We start from the raw sequence: 22,472 nt of genomic DNA on the forward strand, positions 1-22,472 counted from the left end.
AACTCAGAAATTATTTAAAAATAATATTCTAAATTAGAATATGCTGACATGTCGTCAGTATTTGGAACTGCTTACCTTTCAGGATTTGACAATCTCCGGATTTGTCGAATCAAATTCATCAGTAATTGTCAAAAATGCAAACTCATTAGAATACCACAATTTAATCTCAATAACCATCAAAATATACATAATAAGTGTATGAATTAGAGATTAACAGGCTACAACAAGAACAATCACATGCACACACAACTAAATAACAGAGATTAAATCTTGTAAATAAAGATTTCATTAATAGATCAAAAGATTACATTTCATGAAATTTTGATTATATGCACGGAGATTACAAGAGAATCCTAGTCTAGTAGATAAGAACATCAACATCCTTAGTCTAAGAAGCCCGACAAAGCTAACGGTGAAGAGAAACCGGTAGAGGATGTTTGTCAGGAGGACTAAGGTGGTGGATGATCAGGGCTTCTCCCTGCTTTCAACAAAGAGAATTGCAAGACGAATAATTCTCTCTTACTGACGAAGAGTATAGAGATGAAGCTCTTTCCTAAAGCCCAGAAAGTCAGTTTTGGTTACTTCTGGGAGTTGAATCCAAATGTCATTTGGAATGGCGGTGATATGCCATAAACTTTGCATCCCAGAACGAAAGAGTGTCACATTATTTATGTTATAACTGTAAAACCAAGCGAAGTTCGCCATTGTTTGAGAGTGAAGGAGAAGAAAAGTGAAAGAGATTTGAGAGTTTTGTGTTGGGAAGATATGATTAGACTGGATGATGAATGGTGGTTTAAATAACCAAGAGAGGGAATATGAAAGGACTAGGGGTTTGGTTAATTATTAACTGGAGAGTTAACTGAATGATTTAACCAAAAAAATATCTAAGTGATACGCGTCTCCCTGGACTGATTTGTAATGATGACAAAGATATATGTATATATGCAAATTTAGAAAATAAAACACTTAATTTAACATGCATATAGAGACATACATCATTAATTCCTAAAATAATATCTTTAAAAATATTTAGGATATCATCAGGATTTGATCAATTTATATCAGGATTTGATCAAATAAAATATTTATATGTCCCAACTAACCATACCAAGTTCATTGACAAGCTTTGTAAATATTTCTTCAGCTAATGGCTTTATGAAGATATCAGCCAGCTGTTGATCAGTAGGAAAAAAATGAAGCTCAATTGTCCCTTCCATGACATGTTCTCTTATATAAAGTGATATCTGATACTAATATGTTTAGTAAGAGAGTGTTGCACTAGATTTCTTGTCATGGCAATAGAACTTTGATTATCACAATAAATAGGAATTTTAGAAAATGATAATCCATAGTCCATGAGCTGGTTCCTCATCCATAGTAACTATGCACAGCAGCTTCCAGCTGCAATATATTCATCCTCAACAGTTGAAGTAGAAATGGATTTCTGCTTCTACTGAACCATGAAACTATTTTTACTTCAAAAAACTGACAACTTCCAGAGGTACTCTTCCTGTCTATTTTGCATCCAGTAAAGTCAGCATCTGAATATCCATACAATCCAAAATTAGCTTCCCTTGCATACTATAGACCAAGTGATGCAATACCCTTGAGATATCTAAAGATTCTCTTAACTGCAATAAGATGTGGCTCCCTAGGATTTGCCTAAAATCTTGCATACAAATAGGTGGCAAACATAATGTCTGGACTACTAGCCATTAGGTATAAGAGAGAACCAATAATACCTCTGTAGTTTGTGACATCAACTGTTATACCTTCATGAGGATCAAGATTTATAACAGTTGTCATAGGAGTTGTTGCAATTACACTTTCTTGCATATTGAACCTTTTTAATAGATTTTTTGTGTACTTGGACTGATTAATGTAGATGCCATTATCATTCTGTTTAATTTGCAATCCCAAGAAATAGCTCATCTCTCCCATCATACTCATTTGATATCTTGATTGCATCAACTTTTAGAACTTATCACACAGTTTTTGATTAGTTGATCCAAAAATGATATCATCCACATAAATTTGAACTAAAAGCAAATATTTACCTTTATTCAGATAAAATAATGTTTATCTATTGTACCTCTTTTGAATCCACTTTCAAGTAGAAACTGAGTAAGGGTCTCATAATATGCTCTAGGTGCTTGCTTTAGTCCATAGAGTGCTTTGTTAAGTCTATAAACATAGTCAGGATGTTTAGGATCCACAAAGCCTGGTGGCTGTTCAACATAGACTTCTTCTTCAAGTTCTCCATTGAGAAATGCACTCTTGACATCCATCTGAAAGACTTTGAATTTCTTGTGTGCAGCATATGCCAAGAAAATTCTGATTGCTTCCAGCCTAGAAACATGAGCAAATGTTTCATCATAGTCAATGCCTTCATGTTGAGAATATCCTTTAGCCACTAACCTTTCCTTATTTTTTACGATGGTTCCATCAAAATCAGTTTTATTTCTGAAGACCCACTTAGTACCTATAATTGACCTATTTTTATGTCTAGGCACTAGCTTCCATACTTCATTCCTTTCAAACTCATTCAACTCATCTTGTATAGCTATGACCCAATCTGCATCCTTAAGTGCATCTTATATTTTTTTGGCGTTTCCTTTGAAAGTAGATTATGATACAGACATTCATTTTGAGTTGTACTTCTTGTCTTTACACCTCATGAGGATTTCCAATGATCAGATCAGGAGTATGATCTTTGGTCCATTTTCTGACATGAGGAAATGTCCTTCTTGAGCTAGATGCTCCCCCTGAATCATGTGCCCCATCAAATGCATTTGAGGCTCCCCTTGAATCAGTGTTGTTAGCTCCTGATGAAGTATTAGGACTTGACTCATGTTCTCCTGATATTGAATCAACAATAGATTTTAAGTGATCAGATTGAGAAGAATCTTGAGTCGACTCTTCAGTGTTAGTACTATCAGTGGAACCTTGATGTTGCTCCCCCTCAACATGTGCAAGTTCATTAGTACAATGATCATCTTCAGGATCTGAAGGAGTATCAGGATCTGGATCATCAATAATTGATAATTCATTAGAGTTTGATGCAGATTCTAATAGTGCATTTTCATTTGCAAAGATCAAACTTTCATGAAAGTCTTCTTCAAAACCAGGAATCTTCTTATCACCAAAAGTTACATTGATAGAGATAACTACAGTATTTGTTCTCAGATTGAAAACCTTGTATGCTCTTGATGGTGAGTAACCAACAAAGATTCCTTCATCATCTTTTGATTCAAATTTTCTTAGATGATCAGTATGAGTTCTCAGAACAAATTTAACTCAACAGCATCAGAACTGCTATCAACATTTGCCATCAAGGCATAGTTCTCCTCATCTTCAGAATCTGAAGTGTCTGTCCAGCTTTTCTTCTTTATGACAAGAGCCTTTACTTTGTCAATCTTTCCTTTCTTGCAGTCAGGAGATATGTGGCCTCTTTCACCATAATTATAGCATTTGACATTTGAGTTGTCTCCTCTGTCAGACTTTGCACTTTTGCCTTCATACTTTCTGAACCCTTTCTTATCAGAACTTCCACATTTCTTGGAAAACTTCTTTCCCCTTCTGAATTTCCTGTAGGCTATCTTTGTGATACCCTTCACCATAAGAGCACACAATTTTATCATCTCTTAATCAGCATCTATTTCAGGTAAACTTTCAGTTTCTGAATCATCATCATCAGAACTTGATGATTCTGAATCAGACTTTATGATGAGAGCATTTCCTTTGCCTTTCTTTGAGACAGCCACTTTGGGGGATTCCTCCTAAGCCTTATGAGCAACTGTCCTTGGCTTTCTCACATGCCTCTTGCTCCTTTGATCCATCTCAAGTTCATAAGTCTTGAGCATACCATAAATTTCATCAGAGTAGTTTCGTCAAGAGCATAGTTGTCTCTTATAGTAGTAGACTTCAAATCCCAACTTTCAAGAAGAGCTAAGAGGAATTTTAGATTTGAATCTTCAAGATCATATTCCTTGTCCACCAGTGACAGATCATTCAAGAGTTTGACAAACCTGACATATAAGTCAGTTAATGACTCATCACCTTTTGAGTCAAAGTGCTCTTACTCTTGAGTGAGTATAGTCCTCCTGTTCTTCTTGATTGCATCAGTTCCCTGGAATCTTGTCTCCAAAGCATCCCATATTTCCTTTGCAGTCTTGCAATGAATTACCCTGTCTGACATGACATTATCAATGGCACTATGCAGCAAATGCCTTACCTTTGCATCCTTGGCAATGGATGAGATATCTTCAGCTGTATACTCACTCTTATCCTTTTGTATGGTCTTTGCTGGCTAATCTGTAACTACAACAGAGAGCTTGGTTGGCTTATGTGGTCCTTCATTAATTCTGTCAAGGTATTCTAGATCTGTAGCTTCCAGAAATATAGCCATCTTCACTTTCCATATGGGATACTCAGAAGGTCTCAGTATGGGAACCCTAATAGTCTCATATCGATTGTGGGTTTGAGTCTTTTGAGTTTCTTCAGTTTTGGTGGGCTTGGTTGGATTTTCCGCTTCTTCAGACATGATTGTTTTGGATCTTTACTGTATGTGTGTTAACAGATAAGCTCTGATACCAATTATTAGGTCACACAACACTGTAGAAGGGGGTTGAATACAGTGTTTAATATAATTAAATCGATTTTGAACACAAGTAATAGTAAACAGATATATTCAATATAATAAACTCTGTTACAATGGAACTGTTCTCTCTCAGTGATGAACAAATATCACGAGAGCTGCTAGGTTACAATGTATGATCTTCTCGATAATGATAACACATATAGTGTAAACCTATGTATGTGTTTATATACTACACAGTTATAAGATAACTTCTAATTGATATGGAATATAATTCTGTCTCCTAAAATATATCAATCAGATATCTTATACAAGTCTTCTTATCTTCTAACTCTTTCCATACATATCTTCTTTTGTATTAGTCTCGATCTTCTTTCCTGTAAATCAACTTCCTTCCTTAACTGTAAGTCCTCCCGTACTTAAGTTCTGATATCTATCTTCTGATATTTATCTTCTGATAACCTAAGTTCTGATATCCTTAAGTTCTGACTTTCAGTAAGTACTGATTCCAGTAAGTACCGATATTTCCTGTTTGTTAAGATCTGAAAACTAAACATGAAACATATTAGACATGACATCTCAAATATATCTAACAGACGTCATTATCATTTATCTCTCTACATACAATCTTCACGACTTCAACTTTTTTAAGATGTGAAGGAGTAACTCTTTCATCAAGATTGTCAGTCATAGTATTTGTATCCATTAAATTAGACCTCAGAATCTCCATTCCAGAATAGCCAATACATCCTATGGTTCGAGATTTGACAAGCTTCAGCCTTTCATTATGTTCCACCCAAGAAGGTTTCTTGATGGACTTGTCAATATCTTCATGTTCTGAAATAGGATCTCTTAGTCTTGCAGACATATATTCAATATGCTTGAACCCTTTAGGATAACTGAATGAATAAACATCTTTCCATCTTCTATCCTGTTTTCTGATAGGAGCATAACTTGTAGGTAAATCATAAATCTTTCCTTTTGCTTTATGCCATTGCTCTCTCTCTGAATTTATTATTCTCTGCACATAATCATTATATGCTTGATCGGCTTCTTTTTCTGTCAATTCTTTCTTGTTCATCAACCTTTTAATTATGAGAATCAACTACTGTAATAAGAATCAACTGATTCAATGCTTTGACCACTTTTTCATCAGTGTCAAAATCAGCTATCAGATTTTCAGTATCAGGATTTGCTTTATTCTCAAGATTTGTGTCTCCTTCAAGAGTTACATTTGGATTTGTTATATCTGTTAGTCCCTTAACAATATGACAAGAATTACAGAAGGGGGGTTGAATGGAATTCTTGAAACTTTTTCTTGAAATAAAAATGTTCTAACTCGAATATATATATAAGTGTGAATTGATTAGCACAATGCGGAATAGTTACTTAAATGAATCAAAACACAAGTAATTAAAAACAAGAGTCTTTAAAAACTTTCTGGTGGTTTGAATGATTCCACCAGAGATATATATTATATATCAAGAGAACCCTGTGTGCAAAATGCTCACAGCTGCTTACAACAATTGAACAACTAAGAATACATAGAAATGCTAAGGATTCTGCTTATAAATGTTTCTCTACTTATTTCTCGGATTGGATAGTTCCTTAGTTGCTACTTCTTGGTTTATATATCACCAAGATTACAAAGTAATGAGACAAGATAATAAAACAAAACTATCAAGTCTATTACAATGCTACTTCATTACTCTATTCCAACATCTTTGAATATCTTCATAATAGCATGGAAATGGCAATGCTTCTTTGTTCTCGAAAACCCAGTTGAATAGGCTACCACATTCCATTTGTATCCACTCGACGCATGTGACTCAGTTGTCACTGTCAACAGATATTTGAATTCTTTATCCGTCGGGTTATTGATCATCCGTTGGGATATTGATCATCCGTCGGGTTGTTGATCATCCGTCGAATTCATTGTTTGTTCATCCGTCGGGTAGCAATCAGGCATTGACTTCATTTCACTTATCCAGAATTACAAGACATCATCTATATACAATTAATCAACCTATTCTGCATATCTAACTAAAGTCATCATGACTTAAGTACTACTACAGATTCTAAACAATGTGTATGAAGAAATGTGCTACAGACTTATTGTTACATAAGCTACTCACTCGATGGATAATAAGTCATCATCCATCGGGACTATATTGAGTCATCCGTCGGGACTATAAACCTTATCCGTCGAGTGCTACATAATTTCACTAAGTAAAATCTACCAAGGTGATTTGTTCATAAAATCATCAAGTACATAACATATACACAACAATCTCCCCCAATTTATGTCTACTGGAATTGTAGCCATAAATTAAGAGACACTTGATGATAACAAAACACCTTAAAAATACAACTTTTAAAAGACAGTAGATAGTACTGAAAAGTGCTTCAATTAACAAAATGTACAAAGTTTTGCTCACAGTCATTATCAAGATGCTCCTCTAGCCTGAGCAGATTTATCTAGTTCCTTGAAGGTCTGGATTTCTTTCCAAGCTTTCTGTTGTTTTCTTCAATCTGATTTTGAGTTGCCTGTGGAATTCCAGTTCATCAGATTCTGAAAGATTTAGCTTTCCTTGCATTTCCAAAAGAGTCTCATTGCTGGAGATGCTCAGTTGGTCTTCTAATCTGAAAATCTTCTCACACCTTTGTCATCCATGAACTCCATCAGCCAGTAGGGCCTTAGATGCACTCTTCTCCGTGTGTAAGGGATGATTAGAGTCTTTGGGAGTGCATCTTTAGCTCTAATACTCCTTAGCTCTTCAATCTTCTTTAGTACAAATCTTCTTGCAGTAATATTGAATCCAAAGTTCTTCTTGAAGGATGAATAAACTTTAATCAGTACAGCTTGGCTTTCTTGAAGGATCCTGTGAAGTGGCCACTGTATCTCCTTTCCTCCTTTGTACTTGAACACTAACCTTTCAGGTAGGTTTTTGTATGCATCAATTCCTCTCACTTCATCTAGTTCATCTAGAGAGAGGTTTAGATAAGAAAATTCTCTGATGTCACACAAGTACATGTAATCTCCCTTACTGACTTTAGATTGAGCTTTGACTAGAGATTTGGATTTGAGAGGTGACAACTTCACTTTCTTGACTGCTCTTGACTTTGTTCTCTTTGGCTTGTTAAGGATTGGCAAATAGAAGTCAGGAATTGGTATGTTCTCCCATTCTACTGGTTCATCCTTAGGCACTATAGATTCACCATGGATGTTCCTGTAAGGATCCACCATTTTGATATCTTCAAATACCATAGAGGGTTTTGATGTTTGAGTTGTAGTTGGAGTGGATTCCTTGGGAAACTGATTCTCCAATTCCTTATCAACCATGTCCAATTTCCTTTTAGTTCTTTTAGCCAATTCCTTGATTCTTGGAGATTTCTTTTGTTGTTCAACTTGCTTCTTTCATTCAATAACTTCAGATGGCTGAGAAGAAATTTGTTGTGATGAATTTACAGCATGTAGCTTGGCCAAGATAGCAATTTTCTCTTTCTTTTGTTTAGTCTTTTTAGCATCCAGAGAAGCTTGCTTCTTTTCCTGCTTCAATCTATCCTTTTCTTATCTCTTTGCTTGAGTAAATTGAGGATGTCCAGCCATCACACAAATTTCTTTCCCATTCCTGAAAATTTTAGCTATTCTCCTTTTTGAAGCTGAGTCAGCTGGATCTTTATAGAAAACAATTGATCTTGACAGAAGTTTCTTTTCATCAGGCTTAGGTGTCTCATACACAGTATCCAAAGGGTTCTTCAATGATGATTTTGAGTAGTTTACCCTTGGTTTCAGAATTATTTCAGCCTTTGGAGATTTGATGCAGGATGGTTGTCCTCTTTCCAGATAGTTCATGCTCATCTCATTCACACTAATTTGCTTGACTTGAGAGTGATGAATGGCTGACTTAACTGGCTCCTTGACAAGTTCAAATTTCTTCTGTATCTCCTCATCAATCTTCTCCCAGTTGACTAAACTCAACTTCTCCTTATCAGCTGCTCTTATGTTGGCTGATGCTGCATTGATCAGATCAATACTGTCTGTAACTGGTGGCTTGGAGATAGTAATTGAAGGCACAATTACTTTACTGATATAAATCTGACGCCTCTCCCCCTCACTTGATCCTTTCTCCCCCTTTTTGTTATCATCAAGGTGAGCAGAGGAGGAGGTTTGAGCAGCCACCAATTTTTGAAGTAAATCTGTCTGTTGGGCTTGATGAAGATGAATGGCTGTTAAAGATGCATCCATGGCTGACATTCTTGTGTCCAAGGCATCTATCTTGTTTTCAAGATCAGAATTTTTCCTTAATTGCCTCTTGATGTCAAGCATTGTAGCTTCTGGAAGTTTATAATCTAGCTTGTCTGAAATGGCCTTCTTCATCTCTTCAATATCACCCTTCATGATGTTTACATCCTTAGCATGCTGGAAGCCCTGGATTTGTTGAAGTTATAGGGAGGCTAGATGTGCCTGAAGGAGCTTCTTGATACTGGTATTAGTAGTGGTTTGAAGAGCAGTATTTGTCTGATTGATTAATTGGATCAGGGTGGTCTTGAAGTAGTGCTCATCACAGTTCTTTGAGAATGCCCATGATGGAATACCTGATCTTGAACTTGAGCCTACTTCTCCCCCTATGTCCATTGCCTCATCTTCACTATCCCCACTCCCATCACCAAAGAAATCAGCTGAACCACCAGTCTCATAGTCCACATCACCAGCTGTAGAAGGCAAAGTTGTGATGGCATCCGTAGCTCTCATCATAGACTGTGTGGTATGCACCAAATTCAACATTCTTTATGCATTATCATTGCCCTGTTCAGCTAGAGGTTGATAAGCTGGAACAGGGTGAGTAAATGCCTCAGCATAAAGGGAAGTGAAATCTATAACAGCTTTAGGATGCTGAGATAGTCCTTCCCTCTCTGCATCCTGGACATTCATTGACTCACTAGCAATGACATCCATCCTTATAGCTCCAATACCTGCATTTCTCTCGTTTTCTCTCTTTTGTTGCATCAGGGTCTCACCCTGGCTCCCCACCCTCACACCCTCACCTTCACCTATTAAGGTGGGACTCCTCTCACTCTCTTTTGCTAATCCTGAAGAAATGGATTGCATAGTTTCACTCATTTCCTCTCCTTTTCCTGGGAGCAACCCAGACTCTCACTCAAAACACTCTTCTCTCTCAATCCTAAGAGTGACTGTACAACCACTAAATCTTCTGCACTTGAAATAAATGAAGTTTGAAGCTGTGCAAAGATACTCGATGGATGAGTGATATCCATCGAGTGAGTGGATTTGCTATCCGACGGATAACTGCTGTCAAGCTTATCCGTCGGGATACAATCACTACTCGACGGATGAGCAATATCCGTCGAGAGAGTAGAAATGAATGAGCTGGGAATTGAAACTATTGTTGACTCTGTGCTGATTGAAGATATTTTGGGCACAGATGATACAACAGTTCCTGAAAGAATTGGCAAGTGAGCAAACAAATCATCTAAAAGATGATGCTCACTTGCACTAGATTTTGGCTTCCCCAACAGAGTTAAAGAAGGGAAATCAGGAATTGATATGTTTATCATATCCACATCCAGAGAATTTATTGGTGAGTTTGGTGTTTGAGGTGCTTCTATAACTAGAGATTTTGGCTGTGACTCCACATTTATTGGAGCCACATCAAACTGAATTTGTGAAGATGCAGTGACTGTGTCTTTTGCACCAGTTTGCACAGTGTGTGTACCCAGTGCATCCCCAAGAGTTTTAGATTTCTTCTTTCTAGCATAATTTTGGGGTGAGCTTGTGTCCCTAACCCTCTTGGCATGTGCTCTTGGTTGAGAGCTTTGTTCAATAACTACATCCTTTTGGGAAGATGCAGCTAGAAATGAGCTTTTTTCCTTTTTAAGCACTGCAGTTTATTGGGAAACTGCAGTGTGGCTAGGCTGGGATCCACTCAACTCTCCAACCTTATTCTTGGGGTTTCTTTTATGTTCACCCCTCCCCTCACCTATCTTGCCCTCCTTCACACTCCCCTCTTTGGTTTTAGTGGATTTTTCAACTGGCATCTTTTGGGAGATACCAGAGGGGGCTTTCTTTAATTTGGGTTTGAAAATTTTAGCAGTTTTTGTAGCTTGGGTAGGAAACTATTTGGTCATTGACAAAGTTTCCATAGCCACACTGGAACTCAAAGAAATTGGTGAGGTTGGAATAGTGGTAGGGATAGATGAACTTACCTCACTTACCTGAGGTGCTTGCATTACAGGAAAATAGAACAATGGCACACCCTTGTAATGATTGGCCCTGTTCAAATCTGCAATTAGCCTTCTCTCTTGAACCCAACAATCTAGTTTGTTGTTAGGGTTCTCAAGAACAATCTCTTCACAGAGGTGGTTAGCTAACATCATAAAGATTCTAGCATAATACACATTTTTACCTCTTTTATTTAACTCTCCTAATTTAAAGCCTAACTCAAACAAGACAAGATCACTGAAATTGTAGAATTTATCAGTAACTAGCATGTAGAGCATTTTAAGCATTGAGATATTGACTGAATCAAAATTACTGACTTTACCTGAAAAGACCTTTGTTACAACATCACACATAAAACTCCATTCTTTCCTAAGACCCATTCTCCTAATGTCACTTAACTTAGTAGTAGAAAGAGCATAGTTCATGGAATTAAGCATATTGATTATATCAGTGTCAGTGTGTGGTGAGGTCACAGTGTTATCAGGAATCTTGAAGCATGCTTTTATAACATCACTATTAACACAGAACTCTTTACCTTTAATGGTGAGTCTGATTGTCTTATCTGTTGAGTTGTAGGTCGCAGTGGTCCACATCTCTTCCACAACTTCACAGAAGATTGTGGGTGATTCCAGCATTACATAATTGAGCTTGCAATTCTTCACAAAGTCCATCATCTTGTGATAGTCACCAGAATGCTGAATACCCTTGTTCACTAGTGCAGTGAAATTGTTCTTCTCATAAATGAACCCAGTTTGAGACATAATCTTTACAGCAGGTGCCATTGTTAGAGAATAAGAGCTTGAAGAGAAAGAGAGTAATTGCTTCGAGAGAGAATGAAATTAGAGCAGTTGTATTGAGAACGATAAAAGAAAAGCGATTGAAATGAAATACGCTTTTATAATATCTCAAAAATAACTGTTAAAAATAACAAAGTAAAATAAAGTAACCAATAGAAATTGCCTAAAATAGCCGTTTAAAAATAAACTATAAAAATTCCACCCATTATCGTCGTGTTATGCTTACAAACTGTAAGTATACTCGATGGATAAGGTACAGGGAATTAATGGCTAAGATTAAGACAATTCGACGGATGAGGATAAACGGTTATCCATCGAGTCATAAAATATTCCAGAAAAATAATTAATTTTTATTAGCAAATAGTATACCGATGGATGATCAAACTTGATGGATAAAGATCATCCGTCGAGATGTAAATTTTGACTTAGTCAAAATTTCATCCTAGACTGAGAAATTAATTAAATTTCTTGTTGCTTTTCAACTTGCAAATTAACTCATATAGATTTAGGAATAGTTAAACATACCTAACTCACTTACCAACCTTGAAAAGGTGGATTCATCCAGTGGCTTGGTAAAGATATCTGAAAGCTACTTTTCACTTGGAACAAATTGTAGTTCTACAGTACCATTCATTACATGTTCCCTTATGAAGTGGTACTTGATATCTATGTGCTTTGTCCTTGAGTGTTGTACTGGATTTTCAGTGATGGAAATTGCACTTGTGTTATCACAGAAAATAAGAATCCTTTCAACTTGTAAACCATAGTCTAGCAATTGATTTTTCATCCATAATATATGTGCACAGCAACTACCAGCAGCAATATATTCAGCTTCAGTTGTAGAAGTAGAAACTGAATTTTGCTTTTTACTGAACCAGGACACAAGCTTGTTTCCTAGAAATTGATAGGTTCCTGTTGTACTCTTTCTATCAATTCTACAACCTGCATAATCTGCATCTGAATAACCAGTTAGATCAAAACCAGAATCTCTAGGGTACCAAATGCCAAGTTTTGGTGTTCCCTTGAGATATCTGAAAATTCTCTTAATAGCTATTAAGTGAGATTCTCTAGGATCAGCCCGAAATCTAGCACATAAACATGTAGCAAACATTATATATGGCCTATAATTAAATACAGATTCTATATGACAAGAATTACAGAAGGGGGGTTGAATGGAATTCTTGAAACTTTTTCTTGAAATAAAAATGTTCTAACTCGAATATATATATATAAGAGTGAATTGATTAGCACAATGCGGAATAGTTACTTAAATGAATCAAAACACGAGCAATTAAAAACAAGAGTCTTTAAAAACTTTCTGGTGGATTTGAATGATTCCACCAGAGATATATATTATATATCGAGAGAACCCTTTGTGCAAAATGCTCACAGCTACTTACAACAATTGAACAACTAAGAATACAGAGAAATGCTAAGGATTCTGCTTACAAATGTTTCTCTACTTGTTTCTCAGATTGGATAGTTCCTTAGTTGCTACTTCTTGGTTTATATATCACCAAGATTACAAAGTAATGAGACAGGATAATAAAACAAAACTATCTAGTCTATTACAATGCTACTTCATTACTCTATTCCAGCATCTTTGAATATCTTCATAATAGCATGGAAATGGCAATGCTTCTTTGTTCTTGAAAACCCAGTTGAATAGGCTACCACATTCCATTTGCATCCACTCGACGCATGTGACTGAGTTGTCACTATCAATAGATATTTGAATTCTTTATCCGTCGGGTTATTGATCATCCGTAGGGATATTGATCATCCGTCAGATTGTTGATCATCCGTCGAATTCATTGTTTGTTTCTTGACTTCATTTCACTTATGCAGAATTACAAGACATCATCTATGTATAATTAATCAACCTATTCTGCATATCTAACTAAAGTCATCATGACTTAAGTACTACTACAGATTCTAAACAATATGTATGCAGAAATGTGCTACAGACTTATTATTACATAAGCTACTCACTCGATGGATAATAAGTCATCATCCGTCGGGAATATATTGAGTCATCCGTCGGGACTATAAACCTTATCCGTTGAGTGCTACATAATTTCACTAAGTAAAATCTACCAAGGTGTTTTGTTCATAAAATCATCAAGTACACAACATAAACACAACAATATCAACCTGAGCAATGTTAGTGGCTGATCTTTTATTCCTTTAAATAATCAATTCTTCAGTCTTCTGAACTTCTTCTGCTAATTCATGTCCTCGTACAGGAACATAACCTTCTCCAGATAAGACATTCAAAAATGAAGAATCAATTGTAACCATTTGGCTTGGTTTAGGAGTCATTCCTCTTCCTCCTCTTCCTCTAGCTCTTGTAGATCTTCCTCCTCTTCTTCCTCTTCCTTTAGAGGTTTTGACTTCAGCTTCAATTTGAAAGCACAGAAAGTAACAAATAAAAAATTGACTTCATTATGATTATTAGAAATCAAGTTATTGAATATTTTGAATAAATCTCGAAATTCGAAACTCCCTGTTATCCAATAAAAACCTAAAATTCCTAATAATAAACCAAAATCCCCAACACGATTAGTTACAAATGCTTTTTGGCAAGCATTTGCAGCAACAGGCCGTGTGAACCAAAACCCTATTAATAGATACGAACACATTCCTACTAATTCCCAAAAAATATAAATTTGTATCAAATTAGAACTAGTAACTAATCCTAACATAGAAGTACTGAAAAAGCTCATATAAGCGAAAAATCTCAAATATCCTTGATCATACGACATATAATTATCACTATAAATAAGAACCATAATTCCAATAGTAGTGATTAATATTGACATAATAGAAGTAAGTGGGTCGATCAAGTAACCGAATTCTAAAGAAAAATCATTATTAATGATCCAAGACCATACATATTGATAGATAGAACTACCATTTATTTGTTGAATAGACAGATTGATCGAAAAAATCATGACTATACTTAACAAAAAAACACTTTGAAAAGCCCACATACGGCGAAGACTTTTTGTTGCCGACGGAAAAAGAAGAAGTCCCGCTCCTATTAACATAGGAACTGGAAGTGGAAGGAAAGGTATTATCCACGAATATTGATATGTCTGTTCCATAAAAAAGTTTTTTTTAATTCTTAATTGATTGTTTCCAATTTAGCGGATCCTACCCCCATAATAGATCGATATGAACATCATGATCTGTCCCGTAATAAAACCTGTTGTTGCTGATACCTTCTTCTCGGTTCCTTCTTCTCCTTCTTCCATAACCTGAGCTCGGAGAAGGAAGAGATAAGAGGGCCCTATGGAGAATGTGGTCAGAAATCCATAATAGAGTCCGACCACAACGACCGAATTAATTATCTTCATGCATAAGGATACTAGATTACCTACTAGAAAAGATTTAAAAATCATCACAAACCTCCCTTTTTCTTTTCTATTGCAATTTCTGGATTATTATATGATGATTTTTGAACTTTCCATATATAGAAAAGAAATAGAAAGAGATAGACTAGAAACGACATCTGTTATGTCAATGACACCAAAGGGATATTAAATGAATGGAATTGGGATATGGATGGAATATAATGAAATAGAGCCACTTTGGGGTTCCCTATGAAATGAGGCATGGAAAGGGGCCACTACGAAGAAGTTCCGGGAGTTACGAAGGAAGCTTCGAGCTCATATTGGTCATGGGTTGAGAACGGGAATTGAACTCTATGAGATCTAATCTCTCGTTATTCCTCAGTAGCTCAGTGGTAGAGCGGTCGGCTGTTAACTGACTGGTCGTAGGTTCGAATCCTACCTGGGGAGATTTGATTCATTCTGAATTCTTTAATTCAGAATAAAAGAAAGGGGCTCGCTTTGACCGTTAAGAGTAGGTAATCCCTTCCCCGTCTTTGTTTCTATTGCATTCTATCTCATCGTATCACATCCTGTTCTGCGAGATTTTAAAATCACCGTCAATACAATACCTCGGCGTAGGTCCGGGATAATCCTTTGTTCCATAGCCCTGGGGCTATTTACAACTATCCAATTAAGAATTCTCAGATGGACTAGTACTAGCAGTGCATCAAAGATGCAGTCATCGATTCTCCCGAGAGTCCACAATTGCCGTGAGCAAACATATTAATGACGATTCATTTAGACAAATTAAATCTACAGATAATACAAATTATTCACTGAGAGAAAAAAAAATTAAAAATATGACTGATAGAACAAGCACAATCAGAAAGAAAACAAGGAGTCTTACAAAAGAAAAAAACAGCAACGCCAAGAAAAAAAGTAGTCCTAACAAAACAAATTATAATGTAAAAGAAAAATCACCAAATTTTATTTTTAAAATATTAAAAATAAAAAGAAGAAGCAATCGATTAATCTATAAATTAGATTTGTTTATAAAAATTTTAATTAAAAGAATATACATCGATATCCTTCTATATATCATTAATATTGCCAGAATTCCTACACAACTAGTTCTTGAATCAAGAAATTTTTATTTTGATAAATACATTTACAATAATAAAACAAACCAAGAAATAAAAAATAAAAAAAACAAAAAAGAAATTAACTTTATTTCGACTCTAAAAAGTGAACTTTACAATATTAAGAATAGTAAGAGGAATTCACATCTTTTTTTTGACTTATCTTCTTTATCACAAGCATATGTATTTTACAAATTATCACAAACCCAAGTTATTAATTTATATAAGTTAAGATCTATTTTTGAGTATCACGGAACTCCCGTTTTTCTTAAGACTGCAATAAAAAATTATTTTGTAACACACGGAATATTTCATTCCGAATTAAGACATACAAAACTTTCAAGTTCTGAAACGAATCAATGGAAAAACTGGTTAAGAGGCCATTATCAATACAACTTATCTCAGATTAGATGGTTTGGATTAATACCACAAAAATGGCGAACTACGATAAATGAAGGTGGTATTACCCAAAATAAAGATTTAACAAAATGGAATTCGTATGAAAAAGACCGATTACTTTTTCACAAAAAACAAAAGTATTTTAAAATATATCCATTACCAAACCAAAAAGATAATTTTCCAAAATACTATATATATAATCTTTTATCATATAAATCTATTAATTCTGAAATTAATAAGCCTTCATATATTATTTATGGATCACCATCAGAATTAAAAAACAACCAAAAATTTACTTTTAATTACAACAATTATAAACAAAATTTATTTGAAAGCCTGGAGGAAATTCCTATCAATCATTATCTAGAAAAGGGCGATATTATGTATATGCAAAAAACTCCAGATAGAAAATATTTTGATTGGACAATTCTCAATTTTTTTATAAGACAAAAAATAGATATTGAGGCCTGGACCAAAATGGATTATAACAGTAATATAAATACTAAGCTTGGAAGTAAGAATTACCAAAAAATTGATAAAATGGATAAAAATGATATTTTTTATTTGATAATTCATCAATATTTAGAAATAAATCCAATCAATGACAAGAAACTTTTTTTTGATTGGATGGAAATGAATGAAGAAATCCTAAACCCAATATCGACAAATCTGAAACTTCCGTTCTTCCCAGAATTTGTGCCACTTTATAATATATACAAAATAAAACCATGGATTATACCAAGCAAATTTCTTCTTTTAAATAAAAAAAAAAACATCAATGAAAAGAAAAAATTCCATTTTTTTAGAGCATCGAATGAAAAAAGATATTCTGAATTAATGAATAAAAATTAAGAAGAAAAAGAACCCGCAGGCCGAAGAGGCCTTGGATTATATTCACAAAACCAAGATAAAATGAAAAAACAATATAAGATCCGGAATAAGATGAGACCAGAAATGATTTTCTTACGGAAACACTATTTGCTTTTTCAATGGATAATAGACGACGGTTTAATTCCAAATTTAAATGAAAGAATGATCAATAATATCAAGATATATTGTTACTTGCTTGGACTGAGAAATCCAAGAGATACTACAATATCGTCTATTCAAAGGAAAGAAATAAATCTGGATATAATGGTGATTCGAAAAAAATTGACTCCTATAGAATTGAATAAAAAGGGGATATTTTTTATCGATCCCATTCGTTTGTCTGTAAAAAATGATGGATACTTTATTATATATCAAACCGTAGGTATATCGTTGGTTCAGCATTATTATTTTTAGGATCCGGATCCGTTATTCATTCAATGGAAACTCTTGTTGGATATTCTCCAAATAAAAGTCAGAATATGGTTTATATGGGGGGTTTAACAAAACATATCCCAATTACCAAAACCGCTTTTTTATTAGGTACACTTTCTCTTTGTGGTATTCCGCCTCTTGCTTGTTTTTGGTCTAAAGATGAAATTCTTAATGATACTTGGTTGTATTCACCAATTTTCGCAATAATAGCTTGGTTTACAGCGGGATTAACCGCATTTTATATGTTTCGAATCTATTTACTTACTTTTGAAGGACATTTAAACGTTCATTTTCAAAATTATAGTGGCAAAAAGAATACTCCCTTCTATTCAATATCTCTATGGGGTAAAGAAGATTCAAAAAGAATTAACAAAAATTTTCGTTTAGTAACGTTATTAACAATGAAAAATCATCATATTTTTTCTTTTTTTTCAAAAAAAACGTATCTAATTGATCAGAATGCAAGAAACATCACACAACCTTTTATTACTATTACCCGTTTTGGAAATAAGAAGTTTTTTTCGTATCCTTATGAATCGGATAATACTATGTTATTTCCTATACTTGTATTGGTTCTATTTACGTTGTTCGTTGGATCCCTAGGAATTCCTTTCAACCAAGAAGGAGTGTATTTGGACATATTATCAAAATGGTTAACTCCGTCTATAAACCTTTTACATCAAAATTTGAATAATTTAATAGATTGGTATGAATTTTTGAAAGATGCTCTTTTTTCAGTTAGTATAGCTCTTTTTGGAATATTTATAGCTTTTTTTTATATAAACCTGTTTATTCATCTTTGCAAAATTGGGACTTAATCAACTCTTTTGTTAAAACTGGTCCTAAAAGAATTCTTTTGGACAAAATACTAAATGGTATATATGATTGGTCATATAATCGTGGTTACATAGATGCTTTTTATGCAAGATTTTTTATTGGGGGAATAAGAGGATTGGCTAAGTTAACTTCTTTTTTTGATAGACGGGTTATTGATGGAATTACTAATGGAGTTGGTGTTTTGAGTTTCTTTGTAGGCGAAGGTATCAAATCTGTAGGTGGTGGGCGCATCTCTTCTTATCTTTTCTTGTATTTCTTTTTTGTAGCAATCATTTTATTAATTTACTACTTTTTTAATTTCTATCTATAGACAGGAATTCCAATTCGGTAATAAGTTTGTATGACCATCTAGGGACTTTTTTACTGATTTCTTTTATTACAAATTTTTGTTTTGTTTTTTGACCATTAGGGCTAGTTAGAATTGTATTCAATAAAAATTTGTAAAATTTGGCTCTTTTTTCTGAACCAATCCTTCCTTGTTCTTTTTCTGAAAATAAAGAGAGGCCCTTCCAATTTAAACTCGATCCCGATTCTCTATCAAATTTACTGATTAAAGTAAATAAATGACGATTTTCCGTTGAAAAAGTTTTTTTATCAAATCGGTCTATTTTCTGTTCAACCTCTTGGTAATCAGTATCAGGAAGAAGGAGACTATGAATCTTATTAATTTCCATTGTCTCTATGAAATTTTCTAACGAAATTTTATTTATGATTGAAGGTGAAATTTTTTTTTTGATTGTTCCCCGATAGAACCCATTCAAAATGGGATCATACATTTTAGGCAAGTAATATTTTCGAGTCTTATCATTACACAATCTAGTACTTTTTTCGAGTATATCTAGAGAAAAAAATCCCGTATCTAGAGCCTCAATTCTATTTAAAAACTCGTTGTTTAAGTTGTTATTTTTGTGTTGGTTAGTATAAACCCAATGATTGTACAGTTCATCCGAAGAGAGTTTTTCTAGTGTGGGCAGGGACATCCTTCTTTGTATCATTTCTCCAAAAGTTGACAAGCTAGGCGGATACGTAAAAGAGATTCTTTCTTTTCCATCACTTCGGCATGTATAAAAAAAATATTGTGACATTTCTTTTCTTGCAGTCCTTTCAAATCTATTATTTTTTATGTATCGTAATGGGCGATTCCATCGTTTATAATCGAAAAGAAAGGTCAGAAGAGGTTTTTCAAACCAGAAGAGGCTCATTCTGTTGCATAACTGCTTCTTTAGTTGTTAGATCAGGAAATTTTTCAGTTATCATTCTAAGAGCACTCCTTGCATTCTTTTGCTGAAACTTTCTATGTTTGTAGTACAGAATAATCTCTTCACCTATTTCTTGTGTCTATAAGGGAAGAATAACCCTTTATCATCTCCTAAGTTAGAGATTGTAACATCACCAGTCTCAAGAGCATCATCAGTACTCTTGTGCTTAGCTTCATGAGCACCAGTAAACTTCCCTTGTCCTGAAGAAACAGACTTCTTAGAATGTTGTAGTTGTTGAGCAATAGGAACAATTGGAACATTGACAACTAGATATTTATCACCATCAGTATTTTTGTCCTTCATCTGAATAGAATATGGTGTATATTTTGTAGCAACTATCTTCTCTCCCTTTTTGGCATCAGTATTTGAAAGAAGAGAAAACATAGCATCCAGTTTGTCAGCCATAGAAGATATTTTATCTTCCAAAGAAGAAAATCTAGAATCCATGCTTTGTTGAGATTGAACCATAGCTTAAAAAGCACTTTTCACATTTGTAATTTCATCTGAGGTAGGTGTATTGAGCATGAATGCACATTCTTGTCCTTTAAACTAGCATGAGATTCCTTCACATCAGCAAGTTCAGAATGAATCCCTTTCACAGATATAGTAGAAGCCTTAAGATGCAATTTCAGATCAGAATTTTGAATTTCATCATAGGCCCTGCGAACATGTTGCATACCAATAGCAGATGAAATAGAAGAATTTGCACTTCTCCTTTTAAAATCCCATTCAGGCTTTCTAAAGTGCTCAACATCAGCATTGTAATAAGAAGGATTTTCACTGAAATTGAAGAAGAACCAAAATTGGACTTCTTAGATGCATAAATAGTAGCCTTAAGTCGAGCTATGTCAGAATCATCATCATCACTATCATTATTAGAATCAGAACTACACAGGCCCTCGGAAGTATTTGCGGAACTAGGCATAATTGCTTTGCCTTTAGATGATTCCTTAGCAATAGGTGTTTGTTCCTGATGAGATCCTGAAACATAAACAAGTTAACACCTAAATCTCTCTTTTCTTTTCAAGTGATCTCATCACTTCTCACACATATATTACTTTTGAGAGTAATATATATCTCACAGAAGAAAGTTTATAAGTAAAGAAATATTTATAAAATTCTTTTCTCAAAGTTACCTCTCCTTTTGCCAGTACCAAAGACTGCCACTCAAAAAATTTATTTTCTCTCATAATATTTTCACACAGTCTCATAGAAAAGCACAGTCACACATTTATCAAAGAAATAAGAGATGGATGAGATGAATAGTATGCTTATCATATAAATAGGGGAACCTTGAACAAAAGACTATTTATAATCATACAAACATAAGGAACAATGTGTAAGAAAGTAGGCAATACCTGAAGGTGAGTCCTCAAGTGGAAGTGATGATAGTGGAGGAACAAATAACACATCAGGATGCTTTAGCAAACTAGCAATCAGCAAGGGATTATCTGTAGTAGCTGTTATAGTTGAAGAATGAACAACATCTGGAGTTGATGTAGCATCAGGATTTGACTTTTCAAGAGGACGAGATAGTCCATAATCAATACTTTGAACGGATGGTTCTTATGGGGCATGAGAAATATGAGTTGCTTCAGTCAGTGTTGTTGAAGGTTCTTGTGTACTCTCCTCAAAAATAGGATCATTGATAACTGCATCCACCTTTGACAATTCATCCTGATGAGCCTTCTTTTCCTTCAGTAGTTGCTCAGAATCAGCAAGAAGGTCACGGTGAGCAAAATCAACAATGATTTATGCAGCCTCTTGGTCTGCATCTTCCCTTTAAGAAGATGGTTCTTGTGTGACTGGATGTGTCTCAGTTGCTAAATCCCTTTGAGACTCAAGTTCTTATGGACTAACATCCAGAGCAGAGGACTGAACCTTGTTCTTCTTTCTGGTGTACCCAACTGCTGATCCACCTGTTCTTTTCAAGCTGCTCTTTTCAGCTGTCTTGGTTACTTCAGCTTCTTCGAGTACTGGAATCTTTTTTAGTAGAGCACTAGCATCAATAGTTGGATCCTTGGTACCAATAATGTTAATAGAATCATCAGGATTTACAACTGTTGGTTTCTTGATCTTCAACCTTGACCCAATGGGCATCTGATCATCAGAATTTGAATCATCATGCATGATCAGTCTTATCTTTCTGACTATGGAACATCCTTCTTTCTCCTCACTCTCACTCAGTAAGGCATTTAGAGCTTTCTGTTCAGATTTAACAGATTTTTTAACTAGCCTTTTCTTTGTTACAACTGATGCCTTTTGGGAGACACCAGAGGAAGCTATTTAGTGGCTGGATGAGAGTGCTGTTTAGGAGAAAACGTGCTTGGGTTAGAAACAAGATGGGTAGTGTCTTGTCCCACAGCATCAGGAAGTGGTACAGAGGTACCAACATTAGGATTTGCAGGCATTTGCGTAGGAGTAGGTCTATTTCTTAACAGAAATTACCTGACCTCCTTAGGCAGGAATGGAGATCCTGAAAATTCATTATTTTTATCCTTTTTAATATGATCAGTGATAGCTTTTTCAGCAATTTGAATGTTGGATATATTTCAGATGTCAT

The 22,472-nt window shown here is 34.8% G+C and overlaps 1 non-coding gene across 1 annotated transcript; it reads left to right on the plus strand.

Moving 5' to 3' along the window:
• Positions 1–15,369: 15,369 nt before the first annotated feature.
• TRNAN-GUU (transfer RNA asparagine (anticodon GUU)) lies at positions 15,370–15,441 on the plus strand. The gene has a single exon. It is a non-coding gene; the product is annotated as a tRNA-Asn (tRNA).
• Positions 15,442–22,472: the final 7,031 nt, after the last annotated feature.

This window comes from Apium graveolens, chromosome 2 (assembly GCF_009905375.1).
Source record: "Apium graveolens cultivar Ventura chromosome 2, ASM990537v1, whole genome shotgun sequence".
NCBI lineage: Eukaryota > Viridiplantae > Streptophyta > Magnoliopsida > Apiales > Apiaceae > Apium > Apium graveolens.